This window comes from Temnothorax curvispinosus, unplaced genomic scaffold, assembly GCF_003070985.1.
Source record: "Temnothorax curvispinosus isolate PA1 unplaced genomic scaffold, ASM307098v1 QBEX01007781.1, whole genome shotgun sequence".
Classification (NCBI taxonomy): domain Eukaryota; kingdom Metazoa; phylum Arthropoda; class Insecta; order Hymenoptera; family Formicidae; genus Temnothorax; species Temnothorax curvispinosus.
The window spans coordinates 1-21,897 of record NW_020217561.1 but is presented as its reverse complement, the minus strand read 5'-3'; the positions used below and the strand labels follow the sequence as shown (position 1 = coordinate 21,897).

Here is a 21,897-nt window from a genome sequence, read left to right as displayed (position 1 = left end):
TTCAAAAATAATTTAAATTATATTAAATGTCTTTTAGATATAGTACGTCGCTAAATACGGATCAATGAAATATATATAGGTAACATGAGCTATAATAGGATCTCTTGGAGATGCTTTAAAAGAAGCCGTCTTTTACGATGATCCCAAAAGTAGTAAGGCATCGATGACTCGTGCCGTGTAAAGAGTTTATCGAAGAAGAAGGCCGTTAAGGGTAAAGGGTGGTTTGTGAGCACGGTAGAAGCGAGACGGAGAAGCCTAGCGGGACAATCTCATCTCGATCCCATCGTACATCGTGCCACCCGAGGCCCTACATCTCCGACGACCTCGTCCTACGTCCCTCTAAGGGACCCGTACACCCTCCAACGACTCTACCATTCTGCCAACCCCTCCCACCCACCATCGCGTAGGTACACCGGGTCCTGCGACCCTCGACGTGGCAAATTGAGCACACTCGCCCCTCACCAAGGAGGAAGAGAGAGCGAGCTACGTTACGAGCGATATATGTGGACTATTCGACAGACAAACGACCCTCTCTCCCTCCTTCAAACTTCTGTCGCGGGGCGCGGCCTTTTTTCTCTCTCTTTCTCTTTCTCTTTCCTGCGACTTTCTACTTGGAATTGTCCGGACGGCGAGGTAAACAGATAATGACGATCGCAAGGAACGTCTCGATTCCAACTGAGAATGGAACGCATTCACATGAAAGAGCCGTTAAAAGTTTCACTCGCTAAAGATATCAGAATACCCAATGTCCTAAATAAGCTTGTGTGATCGATAAAATAAATGTTAATTGTTTTATAAAAAGCGAGCAGATAAAAGACTCTTTTCACGTGATTCTCTGTGTCGGATAACATATGTATCCAAACTTGGTGATGACAGCTAGAGTAAATTTAATAGAAACATCTCCATTGTCGGCAGAATATTTTGTGTCACAAAGAGATTCAAAGAGGACAACAAAATAAAAAAAGTGTATTCTCGCTATATAACTCTGCATATTTTAATAAAATTCTACATTCTCACTGCGTTGGAAAAGCTAATTCTGCAATGACGTCGTACTCGTAAATGTTGCAACAACAAGAAAGTTTATCACGAGTTTATTGCGAATTAAGTAGCGAGAAGGCGAGCGCGAGAGCGGCGGCTAGAAATATTCTGGAAGCTTTTCATAAATACTGAACGACACCCAGGGCGAATCCAGACGCGCTGGTAGCACCCCTGAATCAGGCTCATCTCGCGCCAGCGCGCGGCGGTTTTCGCCCGGGTCTAATAAAGGGTTAATTAATACGCTTTAAACCGTCGCTCTCGAAAGGGGTGGCCGGGGTGCGACGCGACCTACAAAGCGCTCCGCGCTGGATGCGAGAGAAAGAGGCGGACGGCCGTCACTTTCACACCGTCTCGGATCAAATCGAATCGCTAGGCGTTATCGCGTGAATCCCCTTCTGCGAAACCATGCAAAACGAGAAGAGAGATAGAGCCGGAATAAAAAATAAAGAAACGTAAAGTGCGCGTCCTCTCACTTTCCAAATAATGTGCGGTAAACTTGAAAATGGTATTAATACAATTAATCAACATTAATTAAATTCAATTCTTTTCTTCTTTATATGTCGTAGATATAAATAATAAATTTAGATTCAAATTCCGTCTACAATATTCGTCTGAAATAAGGCAACCACGATTTTTAAGGACGATGATCGACAAGATTATTAAGGATTCCAATGTCAGACGATGACGGAATTGGGAATTATTGTGCAGTGTACGCGCTCACGTGGAAGATCCCGGTGTAACTACTGAAGGATGCGTAATTATCTCACCGGTGTGACACGGGGAACGACGCAAGGCCGTATAAAGTCGGCAACGTTACCGGTAAATCCGTACGGCGCGGCGTCGTCCACAGACGGGAGGAAGCAACGAGACGTCTCCTCCTCGGTAAACCCAATTTATTTCGTTCCGGGCAAAAGGGAGGTGAGAGCGAAACGAGAAAGCCCTTCTTCTCGGGGTGGGCGCCAAACGGTGATGCCACCGGCGACTTGTGAACCACTTGTCGCTGTTACGGCCCCATAAATTCACGGTGCCGCCGACAACAACGACGAGGACCTGAGTCACATTCTCGCTCTCTCTCTCTCTCTCTCTCTCTCTCTCTCTATCTCCCCCCCCCGTCTCTTCCTCTTCTCGTCCGGGTCGCTCGTGTTCGGACATCTAGTTACTTAGTTGCAATCCGAACTTAAGATAAACGGACGTAAGATCGCTAGATTTCAAATCGAAATCAACATGTATATTTCTCGCCTTGACATCGAGTATATTCTACTGCCATAACTATAGTCTATTATCTACCTTTCGCCAGCTTGAATATTCCATAGAACGCGATATGCTGAGATAGAAATGAATTTAATACTCAGAATTGAATTAATATGCTACTATAATTAATACATATAAGAAGAAAAAATATGTATATAATTTAATAAAAAATTTAAACTCGAATTTATTATCGAATAATCGAATTAAGTATATGTGTGCGCAGATGTGAATGAGAAAGGAATGCTGCTAAAACCAACGGGGATGATAAAGATACGTGAAATGGAGGATGAGGCATAAGAGAAAGATTGAGGGAGATAGGCAGGCAGGCAGAGAGAAACAGAGTGAAATGGTAGGCTTCCTGCATCCGACGTCTCGTCGCGGAACGTAACGTAACATAACGAGATGAAGTCAGTCGTGTATGACGTCACGGTGGTGGGCGTCCTCTTCGTTGCGCTAGCTCGCTTCCTGGCGACTGTTTCCGTGGAACGGCGGAGGCCGTCAACAAAGGACGGCCAGCCACCCAACGAGAAAGGGAAGACCCGTCTCGTCGTATCTCTACGTAGTCGTATCACGCGAGCGCTCCTTGGGCCGCTGGGTCGCATTTTGCGAGCTGGCGATAGAATTTCAAAACGAGTTCCCTACATCGTTTCATCGATAAGAATCTTCTTCATTTGCAAGAAATCGTGTTAACAAGAGTGTAATATGCAAGTTACATTATGCAAACAATTATATAAAACGAGCAGATGTAAAAATTAAAGTAATATAGTCGCAGATTGCATGTTCCAGATTAATTTTTATTTTTGCGAAAGCTTTGATCGAACGAAAACATGTGATAATAAGTTATTACTGCATTACGTTCGAGCAGCTTTCAATGATAAAATCATTAAGAATTATCGCGCGTGCACGGAAAAATAAGCTAATTTTATCAGGGGTGTGATACATCGATGTAAAGATTCAAGACTTCAAAACAAATCGTCATTTTCGGAACGTCACGATGATCACCACGCATCAAACTACGCCGACAAATAAAATTCCCCGGGTCATCGCGCATCCATAAAATTGTTTTAGTCTCCGCGCGTAGCCAATTCTCGGACTCCGGCGCTTTTTGGAGCGTCAGCTTCAGCTTCGGCCGTGGCGCGGACCGGCGAAAAGGGAGGCGGAAGCACAGAGAAAGAGAGAACAGGAAGAATGGACGAGCGGACGACGCGAGGGATGTCAAGGGGGTGTACCATATATATGACGGCCCCCATTGAACGTCGTAGTTTGAAAACTTTGGACGATAAGAGAAAGGGTAGCGCTGGCTGTGCCGAGGACGTATTGCGAAGACTCCGTTGCGGACGTTTTCGAGGCGTAGGAAACCCTGTGGGACGGCGCTGCAGGGATCTCCTAGACATCGCTTCGATTTAAGGAGTGCCAGACTCACGGCAGGACGATGGAAACGCCAGGATTTTGGATTCTATCGGGGTAACGACCGGAGCGAAGAGAGACAAGGAGAGCGATGAAATGCTTTCATCCTTGCGAGATCCTACGAGGGAGGTGAAACGCGATTCGTTGAAGAAACACCGCGCGACAGGAATAGAAATCCCCCGACCGATCGCTCGCCGCAGCGTGGAAAATAGACGCACCGTGGAACGTCAGCAGTAAAATCCCACGTCATCCGCAAGCGACATCATTCACAAAACATTGATCTAAAGGCAACAGAAGAATAGCTATATGCCAAGAGATGTCATAGGGTTCAACGTAGCGTACGATGAGTACACACGTACATACATATATGCTTGAGTCGATTATCTTATAGAATTACAATCGGAGCAAACATTTCCCTTAATCTGTCCTTTATAGACCATTTTGTGCAAGGAAATATTATAAATTTTAGATCAACGTAAAGATGTTCGATCGCCTTGTCAAGCGGCTTAATGAGATAATTATCATAATCATAACAAATGTCATGTAATCCCGTATCTATTTCTTCCACACTAGAATTGCTCGAGCGGAATTTGGATCGCGCGGCGAACAGATTTGCCGTGTAATATTTCAGCGCCATTATCGAGTCTCCGCGTGTCTTTCTACAAAGGGGAAATCAAAGAAAAGAGGGAAATGCCAGGCAGAACGAGTCAATAGCTTCGCCGGCTATGAAGCCGGCATCACGAAACAAAGGGCGAACGAGTGAACGGAAACCCTTTGAGAAAATCCTCAACCTCCCATCCTGTCTTTTCTTAGCTCGTGGGTGGGATTGCATTGCTGCTCCGCCTGCATTCTTTTAAAAAGATTCTTCCGCTCTGGTTAACATCTTGCGCCGGTCTGCAAAAATAGCTGAAGCAGCGCGAACAATTCGAAGAATTTTGCAACGTCGCGCAGCACAGAGGAAGCTGCATTCACGGCGAACGAAGAAATTTTGCAATGAAGATATAGAAGCTAGCGTTTTATCATTTCCCCCCCCCCCTTCTCGAAACAATAGGGCGATACATAAGCACGATTGGTTTAGAGAAGAAATACTTGCTATCTCGTGCATCACGATACGAAAACTTGTCATCGTCGTCGTCGCGACAATAGGCCATCAGAACTATCAAAGATAGCAATTTTCAGGTAATAGTTCCAGTCGAAGACTACCCTCGGAACACTTTGTCCATTTCGTCAAACTGAAGATGGCTTTTAAACTCAGTCGCGCCGCTATTCACCGTCGCGCTCTGTCAGGCAAGGCCTCGCACTAATGAAGGACGACCGGCAGAACGGGTGTGGGTGGGTCCAACGACGCGGGCAAAGGCCAACAGGTCGCCATTAGAGCATACTGTTTCGAACTACTAATAGCCAATTCATGCGACCGCCCAGCCGAGCCTGGGCTGCTAGTCTGCTTTCCTTCCCTGTAGCCAAGAACCAAGATTGTCGTGCCATATAAATATATGTGACTATCAAATTTTCACTTTACCGATTATCTATACCAATTGGCCAGTAAATAATTTTCTCTTTCACGATAATTCAACACTCTGCAAAAGAAATCACGAAAGAGCTATTTTTAATATACATTTCAGCTGGGTTTATTGAGGAAGAAAATATAACTTAAGATGAGAATAAGACAAATCTGCTATGTTATTTTATTAGAATTGTAGAACAATAATTCATATATATTGTAAAATTAAATCAGAAAAAAATTAATCTTTTGTACTGTTTTGCAAAATTTTATTGATTAAATTTTCTTTGTCTGAAAAAATATTGAGACCATTCTTAAAAATTCTATGTATATTTTATTTATATAAATAGAATTATATGTATAAAAAAATAATTTTCTACAATGTGTTAAATAGCTAACTTACATTAGAATATCAATTTTCAATAAAAAAAATATCAGAAATTCGTGAGTTATTCTCATCCTAAATTACTTTCCTTTTTGCTAAATTCAACTTACAAGTACATTAATAGAAGTGCATTAATAATGATGAAATGCTTTTTCGTGAATACCCTCCCTTAAATTTTTCTCCGAAAACGTTCTTCAAGATAAAGTAAAATCTGATTTTCTTATACAGAAAATTGAAGCGACGAGAATGCAGTAATCGTCTTTAAAATTTGTCGCGTCCTGTTCTGTAACGGAGGAGGTTCGACAGGAGTTCTACACATCGGGTAGGCATGTAGCTACGTCGGATATACGAGCTAGTTCCCCACGGTCCGCACCCTCCTTCGTACAATGCTTGGTCTTCGTCTTGCGCGCTCTAGCCGCGTAATTACGAGGGGAAAATTAAGCACCGACACAGCCGCCGGTCGGTCGGACGGTCTGCCGGTCCTCTCGCTTCGTTAACGAGAGGGAGGGACGAAGTTCCGACCAAGGAGCGAGGGAGAAGACACATGTAAAAGGAAGTAGTCACGTTCCTGGTGCTTGCACGACAAAGACGACAAGGTAGAGAAGCTTGTGCCAGCCAACCGCCAGCCTTCTTAGATCTCGACGATGGATCGAGCCACAAAGCGACCATTAAAAGATCATATCACCCGGCGTCACGATTTCAAAGATCTACTGGCGGAATATCTCGACAGTCGCTGAAGCTTAGAAAGGAAAAGCGTCCCTTCCTGTCGCTATCGTCACTTATTGAACAAAGCAATCGTCTTCGCTATATGTGTGTTTGCTGTCTACATATTTATTATAATATATTCCCGCACATTTACATTATTTAATAAAAGATTGTACGAAAGAACAAATATGTAACTTCGAATTTATTGTACGTGATAATAAACATTATGGCAATAACGAAATGCCGAATTCTAAAAGTGCATCTGTATACAGTCATATCTTTCTCCTAGATAACTATTTGAGGCTCTGAATGAACTTGTGTAAAGTGTCGTTTCCATTACCTCCGATTGGCAAAAATTTAGGCGATAATTCAAATCTCTCGAGAAACTAAGTGATTCAACTAAACAACGGGGCTTATATGGTTCGTTGGAACTTCTGAAGGATATCGCTACATTATGGTTTACGGAAGCTGCCGGTTCTCTGCAACGACCGTCTTTTCTCGCTGCAAGCGTTTCTTTTGCACGTACGCAGCGTCTCTCCATTTTCTTAATCCGTTGCGCCACGCGGAGGATTATTTTACGAGCCTGCGGTGCCACGGCATCAGCTGCGTCTTCGATATGATCCCAACCCTCGATAGAAATAAGCAAAGGAGGGAGGGGGGGGACAACCAGTCTCGACGCCAGTGAAAGACCACCCTCTAATGCGAGTTAATAATACTCCCCTATTTTTTAAGAGTCACTATTTTATTTATAAGATACAGACCCATACGCGTAGAAGGATATTTACGGGGTAAGCGACTATTATCTCATACCCCCGGTTTCTTCGGTAAACCGGAGGGAAGAGAAAGCCGTTTTCCCCGAAATATATTTCCAGATGCATACTTTATGTTGCACGCAACACCGTGCTCACGGATGCTTCTCATATTTTGCGTCAGTGTGTCAGGTCCGATAAAGCTTTGCATGTAATATTCGATGAGAAAACAAAGTAATTGCTTGATCGCAATATGACCACTGTTCTTCTTCTTTTTTTTTTTAGAAACAATATAAAAATACTCGCAAAACTATTTAATAGTAATATGGAAATATTCCTGCACTTAATAAATTAATTTGATTGTTCAAAGCAATTTTTAAAAATATAAATACAAAAAGTATAAATAGGTATAAACCGATGTCGAATATTAATAAAGCAGAGTTTTCATTATATTTCACTGCACCTTTAATTGTCGTTTATTGACTAGACAATATAACAAAATTTCAGTAGAATGAACTTAATTCGAAGCCTCACTAGGTTCATCGCGACAAAATTTTCCGATAACTAACAACCTCCATGCGTTACAGATTTCGATCGCTTAGAAGAGAACTCTTGTTCCAAGTTCGCGCTTGGCCTGGAAATTTTCCTCTCATCCGTGGTGATTGTAATCGCGCAGGGAGTTCCGTTTACCGTCCAACAAAGGCATCTACGAACGCGCAGAAGGAAACCCTGGCGGTCCGAGTCGGACAAAAGCGGTCGCCGCGGTAATTATCGTCGATGTGAGCGAGAGGCGAGAACAAGGAAGAGAATCGCATGCACATGAACACCGTCGACGACCTCGACTACGGGGAGAACCGTGGTCCGCTAGGACGCTGACTGGGCTTCACCGAGTTTCCAGCTAACCAAGCAACCATCAGGAACCAAAGTTCCCGCCGGTCGTCTAGGCTTCCGAGCTGCTGGAAACTTTCCGTCTGGACCTGCTCTCCGTAACCGAGGATCGGGCTTCTTTGTCCGTCCACCTGGCCCCCCCGGATTGCCGGTCGAGTGAACACAGCTGTCGCAGCAATCGCAATAAACGTCCATTAACGCCGAGAAAGACCTGCTAGTTCGCAATGTGAATTACAACGACTGTGCGATAAACTGATTCTCGCCCTTACACGCCGTAGAATCCTTTTCCTCCGATATCGTACTTAATCCACACTTTTCTTAATCTCGAAACTAGATTCTAGACGAAAGAGATTCGAAAATCAGTCTGGACGACGCGTACATCTCACAATTCGCGTTCCGTCCCTCGCCTCGTCGCGAACGACTCAACCAATTACAGTATTTTCCGGGGGAACGGCGCAGATTCTCTTATGCTCCCCGCTATCTTATGGAGCGTATGTAAATTAGAGTCTCGTCGAAAGCGCGGCTTCCTTCGAAATCTGTCTGTTGTCTCGGTTCGATTCCTCTCCTCTCTTTCCCTCACTCGCTCGTTCGCTCTATCCTTCTCCTCACGAGAGCTCCTAACGTTACCAACACCGCCACTGATGGGTTTGTATTCTAATTTCGCGCTTTGGTTTTCACCCGGCTTTCCGCCAAAGCGAGGCGAGGCGGCACGACGAGATTGGAGAGAGAGAGGGAACGTTTTCTTCGCTGCAACCACCCACGAGGATGAAATCGCTTTCCAACTAATCCCAACGGAACCCTCCTCCCCACTCTTCGAGGGGTAGCAACCCTGCGCGATCCTTTCTTATCCCGCAATGGCGAGCTTCTTTCTTCTTCTTCGTCTTCTCCTCCGTCAGCTGGGTAACCAAGAGATTCCGGATTTTAATACACGTAAAATTAAAATTAGACCCATATTTGCATTTGGTAATGGGAAAAAGAACGCCACCGTGGGATAAATTCTCGCACACGCCGCGAGACATACCAAGGAGGTTTCTTGCGGCTTAAGGCATATATTAAACTCAAAGCCTACAACGTCGCGTGGTTTAGTAAGCTTGTCTCGGCGATTAAAGCGAATTACACGCGAACAATGCAATTATCTTTAAAAATGTAAACCTTTATAAAATCTAGACCGAATAAATCATTATTTATTTAAAATGAATAATATTGAACTGTCGTTAAAAGATTATTTATAACAAACAATATTAAATTACTATAAAAATCACTGATACACTAAACTGTAATATCTTACAAAAATACCTAAAAAATTATAAATTGGTATTTAATTTAAAATTTTCTAGACAGATTTTTTAAAGATAATTTATAAAGATGTCAAAGAATAGCAGAACAGCTTAAGTCGGAGAATCCGTCACAGATGGGTCTAAAAGAAAAGATCTGTGAAATAATTAATTTTCCCAAGTGACTTGCAAAGATCCCCCTGTCTTGTAGCATAAAGAAAACGAAAATTGTTCTATATCCTTGCAATCAATTTCAAACATTTCTTACCAAGAAAACATTTCTCTTTCCAGTCACTCGTTCGTTCGATTAAGGTAAGAATGCATTTAATTTTAATTATATACGTCTGTAAGTAATTCGAAATTTTGGAAATAAAATTCTACTTATTGATAAACACATACATAAGCTATTAATTGTAAGTTACAGCTATTTAACGCTATGTTGAACTTCATGTGAAGCAAGAGATCTTCAAGCGGTATTGAACCTGAAGATTCCTTATCACTGACCAAGGTACACAAGATGCCAGATAGCAAAACATCGAACTGACTGGGCCAAAGGGCGCAGGCTCTATAGAGGTTTGCTGAAGTCCTAACCGCGGCCTAACGACGGCTATCAGTGGTATATCGGGAAAGGAGAAACTCAGATCTTATCGGTGCGTTACCACCTAAGCTGTTTGCGTCTTGTAAACTCGAAGATTACCAAAGTGGTTTCCCCACCGACTTCCCTCCTTCTCCTCCCGATACGAGATAACGCGACCGACGAGGAAACCGTGGACGAGGGTCTCGAAGTGGGTATAGACACCGAGGATCCGGATGGCATTCAATGTGTGAATTGCGGCGTCTGGGGTCGCCTATCCCATTCCGATTTTGGATCTGGTCAGACACGCGCAAGACCTCGCATAAGGTTAGACTCAGCTTGCCTGACCATACAATCATTAACCCGAATTACGTCCTGACCGCTCTAACTGGAGCAATATTAATGATTGAGTTAGTTCGCAAACTCGAGCAGTAACAAACGTCATAGTATGTGTAGAGGATCATAACATAATTATATGAAATAACACTCATATCACAACGCATATATTGAAACTCATTATATTATCGGAAAGTTTCAGCTTTGAGTTTCAGAATTCTTGTGCTAATTTTTAGCACAAAAGAACTAATTAAAGTTAAGTTTGAGCTAAAAATACTGTAGATATATTAAAATGTATTTAAATTATCTTGCGTTTCTAAAACTCAGCGAATCTATGTCGAGATACTATTCTCGTCACGATAACGATACGCTCGATGCATCTGATGCCTTCAAATTTCGCGTCCCATCGACTTATGCATATAGATTCCAACTATGCCCTCAGTGCAGCAACAAAGTTGCCTCTGCCGATTCGAAGTCTCGGAGACTCGTCTTATCCCTGGGTTACGCGAAGATCCAGGGAAGAGTAGAAGCGAAACGGGCGTACACATGAAGTCTACGGAATCGCGAATTCGCCAACGAAGTAATAACTTGGAAGACGGTTCGCGCGAGTCCGTCGCAGGTCGCGCTTAGAGGAACACGTACGAAAGTGGATAAGCAACCACCGGGAGAAGTTCATTCATGCGCTGACGCGTCCGGAATAGGTTATAGGTAACGTGAACACCACGTACACCACTGTCTAACTCTCGCCCTTCTCGTACCCTCCACTTTCCTCTCTCTCTCTCTCTCTCTCTCTCTCTCTCTCTCTCTCTCTCTCTTTCTCTCTGTCTCTGTCTCTTTCTCTCATCCTATCTTGCAACCACCCTCGTACGAGAATGCAATAACGACTGGGAGTTTCCTTGGGAGATCCTCCGACATCGTCTTAGAGGTCCTGGCCGTAGTTAGCCCGCATTAGTAATCTCCCCGAGGTATTCTTGAATTCTACGTCGCCAAAGCGAGCAACCATCCCCCTCCTCTCTAACTGACGATTGCGAATTCAAATTCGAATTTCGAAGAGTTATATTACATATTACTTATATATTTTACGGCGCTACGTTATTTAATTTCTTTCTATTTAATTCACATATGTTGACAAAATTTGTCGAGAGCAAAGGTTACTCATAATTTACACACGATTGTTTCAAATTGTTTGGTGTATAAATTCATCAGGTAATTTCTTATCCTACTCTTCAATTTCAATTCAATAATTATTAAATAGTTCAATAATTATTAGCATTTCACAAACCGCTGTTTTTTCTTATCGTTTTCTTTCGCCCTATATCTATCAAATCACAGGGTAATGTCGCGATTCAAGGTATTGACGTAACTCAATGTACCGCGCAAATATCTCCCCTGCGAATTATTCCGGATATCGAAAAATTCCTCTCGAAAATACGTGAAGCCCCTACGGATGCGCGAACAGCGATTGTTGAAAACGCGGTCATTCGTTAAAGCTCTCTTAATTATCCGCGAAAGCAGATCGTGGCGGAGAGCACACGCGAAAGTACCGAACTTTCGAATCAAAACCGCGCGTACTCCCCTCATCAGTTCCAGCAACGTTTTTCTCCGATATGCATTTATGCATTTCACCTCTTACCTCGTTCGGAGGCCGCTATCGCCGTAACAACTGTTATATGATTCGCTATAGAATCGCAAGTCCGCTGCGCCGTCGACTCAACGAACGATCACGAATCGTTTATTCACGCACTCATTAGTGGAACCGGCCTAATTAATACGCGCCGCGCGGGCGCGTTTGCGAATCATTTTCGACAGCAATTGCGACGACCGAGAATCACGGAGAAGTCGGGGACATCCCGACCAACCGAATCGGTACCGACGATTGATGGGACTCACCTACTCCATCACGAGACGAATGCGAAATCGACGAGTCGGTCTCTCGAGGGTCGAAAGGGTCTTCTCCACCGCCTTACGGGCTCACACCGGACTAAATTAACCATGAATGGCCAATTAACCTGCAGACTGTGCCAACTAACCGCCACAGCCGCCTTCGGTATCTAGATTAAATTGATCGCCGTCGTATACGAGGACGATTAATCGTTACTGATTGCATAAGAAGTGGTAACCACGCTTGCATTTCGAAAAATATAATCCCATGAGCTGTTGGTCGCGATCAATTTCTGGCAAGTGGCCATGTCTTCAGTCTTGAGATTCATTTCGTACAATTTATAAAATTATAAAAAGTTAGCTGATTTTTTATATAGTCTAAGAACAAAATAATTAATGATTTTCACCGATATCTTGGAACAAGAGCAGTATTCTAAAGCACAATATCTATTATTTTTTATCCACAATTTAAAACTTATTGAATTTCTTATAATTAAAATGAATTTCTTCTCTCTATTCACAAATAATATTCACACATTTTTAATTATCCATTTAGCACAATCATGTTTCATAAAACCATAAATAAATAAACATGTGCGTGCGCTAAAATGTCAAGCAAATTTAAAAATTGATAATCTTAAAATACCGAATAAATGACATACTTCTTTCACCCTGCGCTTTAATTCTGACCAGAAAATCTTAGCGAAAATTTTCAGTCGATTATTTTCGTACATCGCGCAGGACGATACACGAGGTTTGAGAAAAGCAGCAATCCCCCCAACTCCCACACCCTCGGATCCCCGCTCTAAACCGTCTTCCTACGAGATGGGGGGAGAGTGCCGTTCCACGCGATGGTACATTTTTAATTACTTACACCCACGCAGCTGCATCGCGCGATGACTATAAATCAAGCGGAGCGCCGCCCAGCAAAGTAATTACAGCTTGAATTTTAGATAATGTTGCCGCAAGCACGGCTCACTCTCCCCTTTCCCACCCCCTTCTCACCCAGCTGAACCATCCGCCTTTCGTTCAACCAACCCCCGATCCGTCGTAAATAGATCATTGCCGTACTGGATTTTTGTTAATCTTCGGTCGCGAGCAATAAACTCTCGCGTAAAATATCAATATGATTAAACGGAACAACTCATTTGTCCTTAACTTATATTTTAACTTACATACTGTAAAATATCGTCATAAATTTCAATATATCTTATCACAAATTAGTTTTTGACTTTTTTTCAAACTTTATTTACGTACATCACTCAATCATATTTTTTTATTAATTAACATTATTAAATAATATATGACTACCAAATTAACACTCCACTGATGTCGATCAATTTTTAGCATTCATGGAAACTTCTTATTTTTGATATACCAGAGAATCGTGTTTGAAACTTTATTTCAAGCTAATTTTGAGATTTGCAGTGCTGGGGGACAGAGGTAGCTTTGTGGCTAAGCGTCGGAGTCGGAGTCGACGTCGGAATTGTTTACATAATTATGCGCCAATTAAGAGAGCAGGCTACAGGAGGCAAGAGAGAAAAGGAAAACGCGAACGGAGAATCGGTGCCGAGTGGCTGATGAGGGCAACAGCCATCTCGATTCCCGCGCAATTAAGGTGCGGTTGAGAAAACCTAAAAAAAAGACTCGCTAGGAAAGAGTGGAATTTAATTAGGAGCTCGTGCTCTCTTGTACCTCCAGACAGCCATGAAGAAGCGAAACACAGTGCGGACGAAACTGATACGTAGAAAGAGATCGAGAGAAAGAGCGTTGCAGAGCAGAAATTATTGAGCCGAATAATTTAAGAGCGGGACAGGAGAGAGAGAAAGAGAGAAAGACAAATGACGAGAGTAAGAAGCAGGGAGGAAAGAGAGAGATGAAAAGAGAGGAGCGGGAGAGAGAAAACGCGAGCAGTAGGGGGTATCGTCAGCGAAGACATAACAATCAGGAATATGATAACACGCGGGACGGATGCTTACCTTCACCTCAGACCTCCGCGAGGATGCCGAGAAGCCGAAGAGGATGACGGTGGGGCAGGCAGAGCGAGATGAAAGATGATGAGTGAAGGAGCCGTGGCAGGGGTAGGGGCCGCTTAATTAGAGCCAGACTTCCGTAGGATGCTTGAGGCTTCCCCGCGCTCTAAAGTTCTATCTTCCCACAGTTTATCCGCGTAAAGTGGCTATCTCGAAATTACCCTCGAAATTATATCGAATTTCGGACTCGATCCCTTTCGGCCCGCCAAGCCTTCGATACGAAGCATCTAAAGGTATCGATAATTCCAAAGTCGCCCAATCCATCAAAAACAATCGTCGTCATAATGGAGAGGAGATAATCGATCATATCGTATAATATAGAAACGTAAGACGGATGACACGCGAGAAACATCTTGAACTGTTCTTTAATGTTTTAGTATAATATAAATATAAATTCTCGTAATCTCTAATAAACGTTTCGTCAATAAGCAAATTAATTTTGACTTTGTGTTGTTACTTTAACTTAAAGAAAAATAAAATTGTTGAAAAATGAAAGAAGAATCGCTTTTAGATTTAAAATATTCATAAACAAACTATATCACACAAGTCTTTTTGTCTCTAGTTTGGATATTTCATGCTAATCTCGATAGCTAATTCCTAAAAGATCAAATATACAGAGGGGAGAAATTGCGAGATTCTTATATTCATATCTCAGGGCTAAATCAAGGTGTTAAGGGACGTTGCTCTATTTTTCTTAATTTTTTCCTGGCGTCGTCGCCTTCTCCGGAGTATTTCGCACGAGCAACAACCGCGACGGAGGGCCGATGTTTACTTTATCCTCACTAATCACGGGACGTATTTGCGTTTTATAATCCTTGGTCGGCTAAGAGGGTAAAATCTGAAAGCTTAGTGGAATCTCCTTTCGGTCGGATGAGTAATCCCCGCCCCAGCCCACGATTCCCGCCGCAGCGCTCCTCATCCTCTGTCTAAGAGTTGTCTGAGAGTAGAGCATCTTCGTACAACGCCAAAGAAGTGAGTCCACGTCGCTAACTTAATGATTCACTTTATCCCGTAATATAGTCGTGCGCTCTCAAATATTTCCGTTAGAAAATATCCGTGAAATCCGTGAAAAACTTGAATTACAAATGCAAGGTACATATATTCAGATACTAGATACTTTTAATTCAAAGTTGTCATGTAAAAAATTTGCGATTGTTTTTTTCATTGAGTAGAATGCAGACTATAACATCAACCGCGCAATATTATTTTGGTGAATCACATGGGGATCGGTTACGTCATCGAATTATGATATGAAATTATGAACCAATCTATCGGCGGTATCGATCAATTCGATTCCAGTAGACGAAAATATAAGTAGTGCACGGCAAAGGGACGATTTACAAGGGACGAGCAAAGGTGCACACGCAGATCGAATAATTGATAGGCATGAGCGTATCGTCGGTCTCTCGCTACAGGAAACTCGAAGGTCTGCATTATCGATAATTCACTCGACTTGACCGTCCTCGCTTGAACAACGGGCACCACCCTCCGGTCCTGCCTCCTTCGCCCTATTTATATGATTAATGGCTTTATAATGACCATACAAGCTCGCGATTCCATGCGCAGGACAGAGTAACCCTATCTCGCCGCGTAGGGTAGCGTTCACGCGAAAGAATACTCGTCGTCTTACCGAAGGGTGCTCGCAAAAGCGCATAATCGTCCTAATAATACCGTTTCTGACCTTATTTTAATGAATACTGCATCGTCCGTGTTGTGCAACCGCAGTTTAAAAGCGCGTAACCCTTCTGCTATCTTATGTTCTTTGAATCGTCGATTGTCATTAAGTTTCATACTGGGTAGTTTTTGTAAGTATTCTTTTCAGAAACAGAATATCACTGAAAAATTGCGTAAACGCGATCGCATCTGCATGAGCTCTCTCTATAGTCTATTATCATAAAAAAGAATTGAAAAATATATACGTTTCGTATACTATTAACATTGAAAAAAGGACCTATCAATTGTTGTCGACGCCTCTGGTTGAAAAATATCGCAGACTGAATCGCACTAAAATATCTGAATTTTATCGACGATTTCCAGCATATTTCCGACGGCCAGCGAGGAAAGGATAATCGCGATCGATCGGTGTAAAATTTCTTCGGGGTGTCGGAGTGGCATCGGAATTGCGAGCCGGGTGAAATCGAGCTATCGAATCGGCATCCGTCATGCGAACGCGTCAGGCTCTATACGTGTTCTCCCGCCAGTAACTCTAGCCACTCGACCGTAATTCTCTGGCTGGCATGCGACCGTCACTCGAACGACACGACATCACACCGCGCGTCGCGCCCATTTTTTCCCATTTTTTCAGTCACTCCCCTCGCGAGACCAACGTGTGCACCGTGTGCACGAACGGAAAGCAGCAGACATGAAGCCCTTTTTAAATGTCCGCAAGCTTGGTGCGCGGCAACAAAATATAAAATTAATTGCAGGTCTCAGGGCAGCAACACGCCAAGGTGCTCGAAGAAAAACCGTGTGTGGGGTCTCCTTACTTCGCGCGCGCGCGTAAACTCCAAATCAGACTAAACGACCAAATATTCTAATTTGGAAAAGAATATGTAATATGCTATATTTAATCCTATCATTTAGTGAACTATTAAATCTTTCAGTTGCTCGTTTTTAAAACGTGCTTCATATAGTTTATTATTTTTATATTGTTGTCTCAAACTTTTTGCCTGACACAATTAGTTAAAATCTTCCTAGTTTTCAGAATTAATGGTATGTGTGTGTGCTTTTCAATTAATACTTACATTACGATAGTACAGATACTTCTTCGGATATCATTAAGTTCGACAAAACACTATAGAAACTACGAGATTTAACATCCTCGATTGTTTTAAATTTTATAAAACTGTTTTAACGATGTACATCCCCGAATATAACACTGTCGAGATATATTTGACGCATCTTAAAATGCAATTAGAAATCTAGAATTAGAATCACTGTAACTACGACGGTGTATAGTCCAGAAACGTCCACGTTCTAATCATCGTGGCCACTCGATGGACACATAAGTCAATCGCAGCTGGTTTAGCGCGAAAATTAGCGCCGAACACATACGACACGTAAGCCAAAACAAAGCGTGCCAAGGTTTAAAACACACTGATCGCGATGTACGGGGCGATGGGCAAGCCCGTACGCGACGACGCAACCCTACGACGTCGGTCCGTCTTTACGAGCCACGTGGCCGAGACGTAGAATCAGCCGCGTCGCGCTGGTGTAAAGGTGATAGGCAGACGTGTATAGAGACCGGCATCCTCCACACCACGTACACATTCTGCGATACGTACACCGCTAGATAAAGGCATAGCCCGATCGGGCTACGTGGCTTACAAGCACGTGGGAAAAAGCGCGTGCGAAACAAGCGTCGGCCGGCCGGCAGCCTCTACAGGGACCGCGTGCATAATGCATGCCGGGCGTATGCGCTCCCGTAGTGCGCCGTTCTACCAGCAAAATAACACACATTTGTAGCTAATTTTCTGTACGAACGTCGTCGTCGTCGTCGTCGTCGTCGTCGTCGTCGTCGTCGTCGAAGGGAACATCGGAGAAAACGGATACGAGACGTAACGGCCTCGCAACGTTGTCGTCGCGACACGCCCCGGTGCTCCGCAACCTCTGACCCTCGTCTTTCCTCGAGCTCTGATGCCTGTTCGCCTGAGCGATGCTTGAATGCCGAGCTGTACGCTATATAGTATTGATAAAAGCGTTCGACGGAAGTTCGCAACTGTAAGATTCTGTTTTCCGAAGGAAATAATATAGGAGGATATATGTATATACTAATATAATATCGCGCCAAAGCACTACACGCTGACATTTATCAGCAAAAGCATTTCTCTAAGATGTTTATATGTTGCTGTGTTTTGATTCTTTCTCTGTGTCGTAATCTTAAAAACGATAAAAAAAGGATAAACCTTTCCTCGTTGTGAAACTAGAGCAAACCTGACAGTTCTCGAGACAACTACAACACGATGCAAGTTGACGTCTCTGAACGCGCTATTTTTCTAGTTTGGTTTCGAAACCATTAATGGATATTCCTCTGTAACACAAATCACAATAAATTCCCGGTTGAATGAACGACGTTGAGCCATAAGCTGCAATTTCCTTGACCCGCTTCGTTATTAATATTACTGCGAAGTTTATACACACATGTAAAAGTTAATGCACACACGTTAATGCACGCTTGTGCAAGTTCAAAGTGAACGCACTACGTAATATTAGACTTAGGACGCTTCTATAGAAGACATTAGAAAAAAGATAACAACAAAGAATAGAAATGTAATTCTAACGCTGAAATGCACTGTATAAGTTTTGCATTTATTCAGTGTATTTATGTTGTGTTTATGTCATGACGCTATAAGTAATATAAATATAACGCATATGTAAAGAACGATTTTAAACTAAATTTAACAAACCTAGAGAAGATACAACTATCTAAATAAAAAAATTATTTATTTGATTGATCCATTGCATTTTTTAACTGGGTCATATTAAACTATTTCTAGATTCTTACGATGATATGCGTTATAAGAAATGTGTATATATATGCCATAATTATTATTATTTAAATACAATTATATAATAATGTGAAAATAATCGACTATACCGCTTCATACGATAAAGGTATCTTCCTTCGCAATACCTTAAAGATGTTAAGTAAAGAAAAATGAAATTAACATGTAAAATCTGTACGCGACGACAGAAATTCAATAATATGCGCCAACTGCGTCAAAAAATTAAATAATTATTGTGGCGCGCAGTATTCTTACTACATTTGGAACCGCGGGAGAGAATCGCGAAGGGGCGAAAACCGCGATAAATTGGAGAGCACCGGCGAGCGTGACGCTTTTTAAAGCCCATGATTTTCTGGCGAAAGCTCGCGTTTCAGGTGGCGCGGAAGGGCGAACCGGGGCGTGCGCTCCGTTTAGCTGCAACCTGGCAATTACCTGTAGGGCATAATTGTCATCCCTTACGTTTTCCAGGACGGCGTCCCCTTTGCCCAACCCCCCCGTCCCGCTCTGAACGATTGCCCGTATGCTCGCCCCCGCGGCCAGGGCCTACCCCGATGGGGGGCGTCGGGTCACGCGAGGCCGTGCCTGTCGCAGGAGTCCACGCGACGCGGAGAGCCACGCGATGCCGAAACAACACCGACTTACCTTACCTGTATCAGATTTCTAATTACTAATTTACTCCCGACCCGCGGGCTCCTGGCTTTCCCTCCGCTGTTTCGCAGCGGAGACCACTTTCGTGCTCCTTAAAAGCGAGCCGGCATCGACGTTGCCTCGCGCGAAGTCGATTACGATCGGACTCTATCGTTCTGGGATCTTTGATCGATAAAACACACGCTTTCACGGACTCGCGATTAAGACTGCTCAAGCTCTACATCGTAGATTTTTGTTATTTACGGCAAGAATGCGAAAGAACATGTCAGTGAGATCGAGAAATGTAATTACCATAATTGATCAAAATTCTACCGCAAAAATAGTCAAAGTAATAAATGTAACTAGAATAAACGTAATCATTCTTTTTTTTTGTAAATATTCAAACGTGTACGTATTTTGTGTAAACCCAATTGATAAAAAAAAATCCCAACAATGACAAAATCAAATTACAAGATTAATTCCAATATTGATTTCAATTCCAACTGAATATTTTGCGCAAACAATAAAAAAGATATTAAATACATATATGTACGTGTACCGTTCAGCTAATGTGTCACTAATTTACTTAGCTAACTAAAGTACATTCTAAAACGACAGGTCGATTGACTTACCACCCGTCGAAACTGTCGAAAGACACTGAGGACTCGCAAGCAACTATTCCGGCTAACGCGACTCGATTGCAGCGACGTACTATTTACCTGAAATCAGAAAAATAATATTGTAGTAATACCAATAACAATAAATAAAAGATAATGACAGAATATTGCCAAGAACTTCCGTCCCATATCTCGAGAGCGCAAATTCATGGACACGATGAAGGAACGGGCCAAGAAGCGCGGGAGAGGCGAAGGCGGACGTAATTGCGAGAATTAATTATTTCCATGCACGAATGTCATGTGCCTTCCTGTAATTACCCGGCGGGCATAATTTAAGGCGAGCCGAGTTGTTAACAATATCGTTCGCGTTCCGGGGTTCGTCTAGGCGGTGAAGATCTCCCTTCGTCGGCGGAGGGAGGACGATCGTAACGTTTAGTTTTGTCAAAGGACATGATTCATAACTGCGCGGCGACACCGGCAATAGCCGTAACGCCGCGGAGGTCCGACGATATATTACCTTTATAAATTAACGCCCGAAACTTTCGCAGTTGACTCGTGGTAATCATTAATTTCACGTATTATCGTAAATATTCAGTTCGCGCGACAGCGATAGCGCCGCGCCGCACTGTGTCGCGCTAAAACAAGACGACGAGAGAGAGACAGAGTAACATTTTAAACGAGCACTTCCTAGCAGCTTCATTTGAGGTCGCGAGCTAATTTGCGATTCTTAAGATCACGTCCCAACGTTTCGTTATAGGACGTTTTACATTCGGCTGACCTTTGCGCGATTTATCATTCGCTGAATGATGAGAAGAGTTTCCTCTTCGCCGTTATTACTCGCGATGAGATTTAAACGGATATCCTGACCACAACGGAAATCACCCTTTTTCGTTACACAGTAGAGTAATCTAAGCGGCGTATGTCGTATCTCACGCTTAATCTCAATCCCATAATGCGCTCTGCCACTTCGGTGGCGGTGTACCGCGTGTTCGCTGCGTATTACCGTCCCGTGTCTCGTAACTCAGCCTCCGCGATTTCTCCCGGCTTTGAGAGAGAGAGAGACTGTACCACCACGGCAGCACGGCACGGTTATAACATTTACTTACTGCCGTTTAACCACTTATCACGTCGGATCTTGGGACCCGCGGCTTTTGCATCGCGCCCAAAGGCAGGTTCGGTAGAGTACGGGGGAGAGATTGAGAAGCGCGTGCGGCTCTAATAGAGAAAGCGAGAGCAATGAAGAGAGAGAAAGAGAGAGGGAGCGGGAGAGGGAGTAGGAGAGGGCGGGAGGAGAGAGGTCGGTACAGGGGCGAGAGAGGGTGGTACTAAAGCGCGTATCCATTACGCTAAGCGCGTGGAAATGTTCACGTAAACGTGTGCGAGCGTACGTATCCGTCGTTTATCCGTCCTTCATCCGCCGCCCCTCGCGTCGCGGCTGATCGTGATTACGCTCGCATGCTTCAAGGACATATCTGCCGGATATCAACTCGACTACTCGACCTAGCTAAACGCTTACGCCCGACCCGCGCCGTATCCCGTCGAATGCCCGGATTGCCCGGCCGCCCTCCACCACCGGCAATCTCGCCTTTGCAGCCGCCGGCTGGATATTTACCGATTCCAATTGGTTTCGTGATTGCGCTTAAGTGCTCGGATAGTTAGCGGGCTGCTGAGCTAGACATGGACGGATGGATAGATACGATTCTAAATAACGCTCAGAACGCGCAGATTCTGATTACGACGAGCGAGTAATCCCGCCGGACGCGCGATACAAAGGTAGTAAATGATAAAGAGAGACCCGCCGAGCCGGTGAGTGAACTGTGAATTCCATTAATGTATATAGCAATGAAGTAACTCGTATGCCTGTAACGTAACGCTGAAGTAAAAGTAAAGATGTTTGCGCAGAATATCGAAGCAATATCGTGAAACTTTTAATTGATCGACAAGTAAGAGTTACTAACAAATAGTATGCCGATTTTCTATCGCTTGATACAACTGAGAAAACTTTTTAATGCAACGCAATTAAAACTATATGCAAGTAGTAATCAATACGTACGATAAACTTCTGTATTTGTTATCATTATGAATTTTAAGTATACGCTGAATGTGTCACATATACATACATCGCA

The 21,897-nt window shown here is 43.3% G+C and overlaps 1 protein-coding gene across 7 annotated transcripts in view; it reads right to left on the bottom strand.

Moving 5' to 3' along the window:
- The window catches only part of LOC112457463 (AF4/FMR2 family member 4-like), a 155,297-nt gene extending 135,430 nt beyond the window's left edge, over positions 1–19,867 (bottom strand). For 6 of the 7 annotated variants that reach the window (XM_025020540.1, XM_025020543.1, XM_025020548.1 and 3 more), the window contains exon 1: positions 19,787–19,867. The gene's annotated coding sequence lies outside the window, so the exon portion shown is untranslated. Of the gene's footprint in view, positions 1–16,766; positions 17,092–19,786 lie in introns of those variants that run through there. The other variant, XM_025020539.1, reaches the window with a different exon arrangement.
- Between the last annotated feature and the right edge of the window lie 2,030 nt (positions 19,868–21,897).